The sequence below is a fragment of the Apis dorsata genome, unplaced genomic scaffold (assembly GCF_000469605.1).
Source record: "Apis dorsata unplaced genomic scaffold, Apis dorsata 1.3 scaffold_1055, whole genome shotgun sequence".
NCBI lineage: Eukaryota > Metazoa > Arthropoda > Insecta > Hymenoptera > Apidae > Apis > Apis dorsata.
In genome coordinates, this window is record NW_006264153.1 from 35859 (window position 1) to 45648 (window position 9790).

Sequence of the window (9790 nt, forward strand, 5' to 3'; positions counted from 1 at the left end):
CATTGCCGCATTTTGTTTTCGCTTACCTCAATGAGATCGCGTCGAATTGGCTTTATGTTAGAAAAAAATTGTATTTGTGATAGAGAACAGTCGATAATGACATATAATAAACTGGATAATTCTTTCGATAATTCGAATCGAACAAGTATCATAATGATCACTAAGATTTATTCGAAAACAAAAAAATTTAATGAAATTTCGAAACAATACAATACTATATTTAATTGTAATATAAATATAAAAAATTTTTATGGATAAATTTATGAATTTAATTAGTCATTATTTTTATTTTATGTTTCGTTTAATTTTTGAATAAATGATCATATCTTTTATATAAATAAATTTTATTAATTTATTTATCTAATTTAATTTAATTATATTTGATTTGATGTCTTTTGAACAATAGTAAAAATTCTTTTCCTATTAATTTTATAAATTAGAGATACATAAATTACAAATACATATATATATTTTATTCGAACAAAATTTACACAATTCTATATGCTATTTGCAATAAAAAACAAAATTTGTGAGAAAATGATAATTTTCTGTTATTTTATTTGTTAATATTTTTCCATTATTCTTCTATTTTCAAATTTACATAAAAATCAATTAAATCTTACCTTGCATTCCTATTTATAATTTTTAAATTTCAACTTTCTCTTCTATACATAAATTTATTCATATCAATTAGCAACTAATTACATTTATAACGGTATGTTTGTTAAGTTGAAAATATATATATGATCATATAGTATCATGCATGTTTTCATATGTACCAATCACCATATTGAATACATTAAAGAGTTTTCAGCGACCTCTGGAATGTAATATTCGCATATTTATAATTGATGTAATAATTCTGGATCAAAACCTTGAATTAAACATTTTCCACCAACATATGTAAAGACAGTGCGAAATGTTTCTTTTAAAACGAATATATATTTACAAACATATGAGATGATTACAAACGTGCATATATTTTCTTATACGAAGTATATATATCCACAATCTTCACAATACCTTAAACATATACGAAAGAATGTTGATTCTTTCGTTCAAAAAGATTATCGATGTATATTATATATTATCTAGCATGCGTATCTATTATTTATTATAATATCTATTATAATATATATTATAAAAAACTATTTCATGCATAAAAATATGATTATAATTAACAATGAAATTTGAAATCATGAAGTTAAGTAATAAACACTATAACTAGTGACATCTAGCGGCTGCGCATGCACACAATTATTATATTGAATAGATAGGAAACTAAATGAATGTAGAATTGAAAAAAAAATTTGATTAAGTGGCGTAGTGACTTGGAAAAATTAGTTTGAGAAAAGAAATAAGAGGAAGAAAAGAGGAAGATCGTTGTCGAGTAATAAATGTTGAGGTGCGGCTGGGCAAGTACGGGAAAGGTTCATCAATATTCATAAGTCGCACTAGGTCTATCCGTGTCTCAAGGATCCAGGGAGTTTCCAGTACACACTCTTTCTCTCTGTCTCTTTTTTTCTTTTTCACATGCAGGGTGTGGAACTATATATATGCAATGAAAGCCATTTATGCGACATAGAATTCTCTACGTAATATGCACATATGCGCACATACCTACTTACATTGCATTCTATATCTATACATTGTCATATCGCATTACTGTTTTCGTGTTGCTGTATATGTATGGAGCAAAAATGCATTTAGATATCTCTTTCTACATCAGGCCTGATAAAATGACAAAGTAAACAAGTCGAATAGTGTGTAATATTAATCATGCATTCAAATATGAAAATATTTTTTACAGATTATTTTTAATTATGAAATGAGATCATTTTCATCAATATTTTCAAAAAATTTATAATTTTAAAATAAAAGTTTATCTTTTCATCATACTAACTTAATTCAAAATAAACATATTTATAAATAATTGTAATTATAATTATAATTAATAGAAATTATTTCACCAATTTCGATAGTTTTAAAATATTATGTCAAAGTCAATATTTTCAACAGTTTTTTTTTATATAAATTGGTTTTAATTTTTGAAGTATCAACAAAATTTTTTTAATTCGTAACTAAATGTAATTCAAATCTAAATCTATTCTAAGTCTTAGAAATATAGTATGTAGTATTGAAAATATTTTTGTGTTATTATATTATAAATAAATAATTTAAAATTATTTCCTTATTCTTGTCATATTTATAATATAATTTTTTTTATTTTATGAGATATTAAAATTGTTAAATAATTTATAATCTAGTAAGTTTCATGGAATAAAATCATTTATTCCTAATTTTTTCAATACATCTTGTATGGTTAATGTTTTTCATATTCGTTTACTTTTATATATATTATATGCATATTCGCATAATACATATATCATGACAGTCCGTGTATGCATATGTAATGTATACACTCTGCGGTTGTGATAAGATCGAGAAGAAGCTTGCGCAATCTCGAGTAGCGATTACTAGCAGTATCATGGACAGACCCGTCGCTGTCACTACTAATGGATTTTACCTGTGTATTATATCTGTATAAACGAAATCTTGTCTTAAAAAATTTAAGATACAAATAACGTTTGTAATAGAAATTAAATTTTTCAATAGTTTCAGAAATATTTCAAACAATAATTCTTTCAATTTGCAATACAATATTTTTGTCATATTTTAGAGGTTAGGTCAATTCGACACTTTTATTATTTGATATAAACAGTATCATTAAATTTTTATTTCTTTTTGATTTAATTTATTTTCATTTGAAAATGAAACGATAATACAAAAGTTAAAGAAATATTTTTTACTTTAAAAATTTATTTTATATTTATAAAAATGAAATATTTTATAAATATATGTTGTTGAAAATCCACAATGACTTCAAAGTAATTTATGATGCTTTGAGGAAGACGATTATAAATTTATCGAAAATGTCAGATAAGAATTCATGATTTTGTAAAATTTTCGTAATTTATCATAATACGAAGTAAATGAATAATTCTTGCAGGTAATTATAATCTTACAGGTAATTTCGTATGTAATTTTATGTTTTGTAATTTATTACAAATAAACAAAACTCATTTAATAAGTTAAGATTTTTATATATGAATTTATTTAAATGAATAGTGCTTACGGATTTTTTTTTGAAAAGTGATATAAAATAGTTTTTATAAAATATATTCATCCAAAAAAATTTATAATACAATAAGTTTTCATATTATAAGTTATAAAAAATATTTTATATATAATATAATTATATAATAAGCATAATTTTGTATAATTTTTCTGTAATATAAGTTAATATAAATATTTTCACATTTTTATAGTTTATATTTTAATAATTATATAATAAATGATTATATAATTATGATATTTTAATAAATATATAATAAATGATTAAATAATAATGGTTTCTGAAAATTATTTTTACTTTTTTCTATGTCATTAGAATATTTCATTGATAATTTAAATATTATCAATTGCAGGTAACATGAGAAATTTTAATTTCTTATAATTATTATAAAAAATTTCCTATAATTATTGATATAAATAAAATTTTGTGTTTTTTTCAAGAGAATATTTATAAAATCGAATGTATTTCTTATAAATTTTTGTTAAGTTAATAATAAAAACTTACATTAACATCTTATCATTGACGTTTGAAATTATTTGTTAAAAAAATCATAATATGAATAAAATAATAATAATTAAATGATAAAGAGAAGTATTAATGTTCAATTTTGTGTCAACAGCATCATTACTGACTGTATTCATGTATACCGCTATAGGCTAATGCCCCATCCATTTGATCCCGTTTCCTTTTTTCTGTAACAGTCAGTCTCGAGCCAGCGATTTTCTCGTGCTCCTCTACTTCTATTCTACCCTTCCTTCCTCCCCTCCCTATCGTTTTCATTTATATTTCTCGACTTACTCAGTTATTTCCATATTCCATTTAAACAATAAATCAAATAATATATTTATTTATTTAACAAGAATATATTTTTTCTAAATCACTATTAATTGATAATTATATATTATATTTTTTGAATTAAACAGATTAAATTAAATCAAAAAATTTGATACAAATGAAAAAAATGATTAAACATGATATTATTTATATAAAATGTTATTATTGTAAATTATTTAAATTTTGCACACAGATATAAATAAAACAATGAAATAATTATAATATTTTAATTTGCAAATAATAATTTTAAAAAAGATCAATTTGAGCGATTTTTTATTATAAAAAGTGTATTATAAATATAAAATGAGAAAGGAAAATTAGAAATAGATTAAAACAAGAAAAACGGATGTTAAGATAAAAAAAACGTAAAAAAAACTGTAATTGTCTAATTTAATCTATATCCTTTATCCTTATATCATTATATATAGTTTTTAGATATCGAATTTTGTAAGTTTGAAATTTTCATTAACGAACATTAATTAAAATCCAATATGAAGCAACTATAAATAGAATGTTAGACTTTTGTTCGAAGTTCCTTGATCAAAGATAACTTGTTTACGTGTTAGAATTCGCATTCGACCTTCGATTTGATAACGTTAGGATAACGTTCCGATGAGAATGCATTTATCATCGCAAAGCGAATCGATTAAACCCGACTCATATAAGATTTCATATGATTATTCTTTCTAATACAAAAAAAATAATAATAATAAAAAAAAAATGAAATATTAAATTATATAATATTAAAAAGAAAACAAATTTTCTAAGAGTATTTTATTATTCTTTTTATATTTATATATTTTTAAAATATTGCTTTTTATGTTTTATTTTTATAATTTTTCATAATTTTGAAGAATAATATTATAATATGTAAAATACATAATTTGAATAAAAGTAAACTATTTTTGCACTTTCATTCATTGTTAATTCTATTAATTAAAATATAATTGGCACTATAATTCTTTCTGTTCACATATTATAAAATCACATATTATAAAATTTATTGTAGTGATATAAATCGAATTTACGTTTATTAATATGAATATGAATATGTTAATATGAATATGTTAAATCACAATATGAAAATATTAAATTTCAACAATGAATTAACAAAATATCTTTATAGATACGAAACGAGATAACTTGTCTCCTTGGATTAACGGGTTCACTTGGAACATAAAACGTCCTTATGCAGCGCGTTACGAGAAAAAGAAGTGCACGCGCGATCGAAGAAAATTCCCAAGCACAAGAATCTCGCGTTGAGGAGCACTGATCTGCAGTGTATATCGTGTATTACCTATAGTGGGGATGGAGGTGAAGAGTGTAAGAGGAGAGTATGGAGGGGCTCAAGGCCGGTCACGCTGTCAAGCCAGAAAGCCTGCGCGCCGAAATATCAACATGATTGTCCAAGTCGGTTAGCCTCGCTTGCTGCTCCGATTACCTCGCTCGTTCGTAGACACGCGGCTATATCACGTTCTCGTTCTCATCGCGTTCCCGACACGAAAGCCGCGTAATCATGAAAAATTTGTGTCAACTTCTTTCCCTTGAATCAATAAATTGATATATGAAAATATAGAAAAAGGCGGACAGAAGTGAAAAAAACGACGAAGTTTAAATTGTGAAGCAGAGAAAAGGAAGAAAATCGACTTTTGGACAGGTGGTACGAACACGGAGGCTGACAGCTGATAGTTCGTGACTCTTGTATCGAGGGAAGTTACGAAACTCGTTACCACGAGAAAGGCTATGACACGGTCTTGCAGGAAAGAAGCGGAATATGTCGGTGTATGAGAACGTATGTGTGCGAGTGCCTTCGCGGCTCGCAGCCGAGAAAGAGAAAGAGGAAAAGAACGTAAAGAGACAAAAGGGAGAGACGCTAAAAGGAAGAAACAGAGAAAGAAAAAGAAAGAAAAAGATCGGTAATCAATCAGCGATTAATCGATCTACGATTGAAATTCATCGCAGCGATTCGATATCATAGTATCGAGTCTCTGGATAAAGCTAGGCTGATAAAGTTAAAACGATTTTCTATCGATGAGAACACGTTCGCGACGAAAAAAAATCAAGCAAAGAATGAGATGAGAAAAGGGGGGAAGAAAGAGAGAAGAAAAGAAAAGAGAGAAAAAGAACGATGAAAGGAAAGGGGATAACGAGGAGGAGGAGGGAGTCGAGGGGTCATCGGGAAACATAACCTCTGTACGCGCAACGTTCGAATAGCCGACTAAACAATTTTCGATTTTACCTTTGCTTCCATATACTTCCGTGTATCGCGTTTCCTTACCTTATGTTTCGTGCAACTCGACAACCGCAACGAGGATTGTCTAAAGCATTCGGGTTGAAAGGCAGCGTCTGGGACACGACAATCTTGACAGTTTTCCACAATGATATATAACTCGGCTGGTACAGTTTTTTCGGCTAGCACACGAGGATAGATAGGCCGATAGATCACACAACACTACTATCGACACTTTCGATATGCGACACTATGGTAGATGTGCAATCGGGCGTCTTCGGACGAAGTAACAGGCAACCGAAAGAGCTTGGCACACCTTCGCGTCACGTTACAACGAGTTACAACGAGCCACGGGCAGCTACAGGCACGGGCTACCTCGGACTCTCCGTCTCCGTCTCCGCTGTTGACTGGTGGCTACGACTACCTCACACCACAAGCTCGTCTCGTACCTGTGTCTCTCTTTCTCTCTTTTTCTCTTTCTATGCTCGTGTTCAGAGCCAGTACCAATAGTACAGTGCATCACCACCAGATGGACGACGTTGTCGCGCGTCGATGTACTATAATATAGCGATTCCTTATGAAATTGATTTGAAATGATACTCAAAAAACGTTCATGAAACGAAAGAAACTTTAAAAATTATTTCATTCGCATTTCATTGATTATTTTAATGGATTCATCAAGATATCTTGTATTAAAATAAATTAATACAACAATGAACCAAATGAAATGTCATAATTAAATATTTTTCAAATAAAGATGGAATTATATTCCTTTATATAATAAATATTTAATGTATTTAAAAATTTATAAATACCATAATAATTGATAAAATAAAATATTTAATAAAAAAACAAGTTAAATGAATAATATATTGCTGCAAGAAAATTAACTGTTAAACAATGAACAATGAAAAAACTGTACGTTAATTAAATATTAATAATAATTTTCTCTATTAAAATATTTTTTTTTAGCATTTTATTATCATTAACATATTAGTAATTAAAAATATAAAAAAGAATTAAAAAATATTTTTAATTATTGATACTAATATTAATATTAATTAATAAATAATAACCTTATTAATAACCTATTTAATTAACAATGATGGATTGATATTTTTTATTTACCTTTTGAGATATTTTATGAAATATTTTCATATTTTTTTTGTTAAATACGTTATATTCAAATAATCTTTAGAATCAACTTTATAGTTCTAATTAAAAAGTATCCAAAAGAAATAAATATATCATACAGAAGCATGTTTCCAATATGGCGACGCGCAATTTGATCTAACCGGAACGTTGCGTATAAATCGAACGTATGCTTCGTTAACCATTTTAAAATATTTTTTTTTTATTAATATCATTTATTCTGTGATTTTAGTGAAATAAAAGAAGTTAGAGAAATATTATATATAATTAATTTTTTCCAGTGTTTATTCACAAGGATGTAAATTACGTATGTACTTTTGATTGATAAAATATAATTAAGAATTTTTCAGTTTATTTTATGATTTTATTTTTGAAACAAATTACAATTTTATTCATATATTTGATTGACTAATAAAATCTATTAATTTTATTTTTACAGTAATGTTTTATAATATTATAAAATAGTAATATATTACTATAAAACATATTACTATTATAGTAATGATTTTACAATATAATTATTTAAAAATTTTTTTACTAATTAATTTTTTTACTTTATTTGTATTTTGTAATATTAGATATATAAAATATTTACATATTTTGAAACGAAAGTCATTTTAAATAATATTCAAAAATTGAATTAATTAATTATATACATTTTTTTTTATTACAAATTTGAGAATATATTTGTTATTAATTAATAATCAAAAAATCTTTATTTATTATTATTCAATGTTCGAAATAACTAAAGAATACAAAAATAATTAAATATGAAATGATTATTAAATATCTAAAAAATAATCATTTGAAAAAAAAGAAATAGTAAAAATCAATATATAAATTCAATATCAAATGAAATTCAATGATATTTATCTTCTTTATAATTATATTTTTTATTTTATTTTTAAGATTAAATTAAAAATAAATAATAGATAAAAAATAAAGAAATAAATAAATTTAGTTTATAAAAAAAAAGATTACACTTCATCTTAATTTATGAATTTATTTATCATTTTTCCAAGAATAATTAATTTTATCACGGATCTCTAAAATTTGATAAACAAGATTTAAATTTTTATGTATTAATTTCAGAAAAATTGAAATAAAAAATATAATATATATATAACACTCAGTTGTGTGGCATAAAGTCAGGTAAACGTAAATGATCGTAGTTCAATGCTCGAGACTGACCGGGGTCGCCAAAGCATTTTCCTTTAGCTCCGCTTGACAGCGATTGGCATCTATAATTCTCGGCGGTGTGGCAAAAAAGTTACGGAATGCGTTTGATTCGAACCTGTTTAAACGCGTTTCAGGAAACATGAACTAATCTTTTTCACTCTTTATGACAATATCTATTTTTTATTTAAGTAATTCGAACAAATATGAATAAATTGTATAATTATATGATTTTTTAATTATTAAAGAAACGATAAAAAGAAGAAAGAGGTTAATTTTATTGATAAACTAATTTTCCAATCAAATTTTGTTGTTGAATTGTTATATGAATATAAATAAAAAAAAATACATATACAAATTTGTTTTTAAAATTGTTTTTATATTTTTACAATTTTTTATTATTTTATCATATAATTATATTTATAATTGTATTTGATTTTAAGGATTTATAGATTTATATATAGAATTCTAAATTTATTTTGAAAATAAAAATCTAGAAAAATTTAAAATACATTAAAAAAATAATTTTGAAGTTGAAATATTTTATTAAAATGTTTTAAATGTTTTATTATATTATATTATATTATAAAATGTAAAAATGAATTTAGATTTTTCAGTCAAGACTTACAATTAATTAAATGCATATATTTCAATTAATTTTATTAATTGTATTAATAGAATAAATTAAAAATTAAAAAAATAGGATACTTTGATACATGACAATTAATTATAATTATATAATGAAACAGAAAATAATAGTTTCATCTAAAAAAAACAAAATTATATGCATTATTTTAAATTTGATCTATGATTTAATAAACTTTTTGTTTATATATTAATATTAATGCGTATTTTTACATTATTCTCTTTTTATTTGCAATAGATACATACATGTAGAAACCGAACAAGTTAGAATGAAAGACGGACAATCGCTAGGCGATTTAATGGCATGAGCAAGTTCGCAGCGAAAAATCTTACCAATGACAGCATACATTTTATTAATTATTATTTTATATACATGTGGTCGTATTGTATGTATTTATTAATAAAACATGACCACTAACGTATAAAGTATAAGTATTTATGAATTACTTAAAAACAATTGTAAATGTGGCACAGCCCAAGTAAATCCCTGAAGAAAATCTTTAAGAATTAATAAAATTCCTTTTATTATAACTCGCTTCATCAAATTAATAAATCACTAAGATAATTTTTATTCGCTAAATTTGATTATTATTTTGATTTATCAAATTTTTTGATTC

At 24.6% G+C, this 9790-nt stretch overlaps 2 long non-coding RNA genes across 2 annotated transcripts in view; one reads left to right on the top strand and one right to left on the bottom strand.

Moving 5' to 3' along the window:
- Positions 1 to 6862, bottom strand: part of LOC116186628 — an 11823-nt gene extending 4961 nt beyond the window's left edge. Inside the window, exon 1 of the long non-coding RNA XR_004151643.1 lies at positions 6249 to 6862. This is a non-coding gene — a long non-coding RNA (uncharacterized LOC116186628). The remainder of the gene's footprint in view (positions 1 to 6248) is intronic.
- A 519-nt stretch (positions 6863 to 7381) lies between these two features.
- Positions 7382 to 9704, top strand: LOC102679036. Its single transcript, XR_422859.2, has 2 exons — positions 7382 to 7659; positions 9412 to 9704. It is a non-coding gene; the product is annotated as an uncharacterized LOC102679036 (long non-coding RNA).
- The last annotated feature ends 86 nt before the right edge of the window (positions 9705 to 9790 follow it).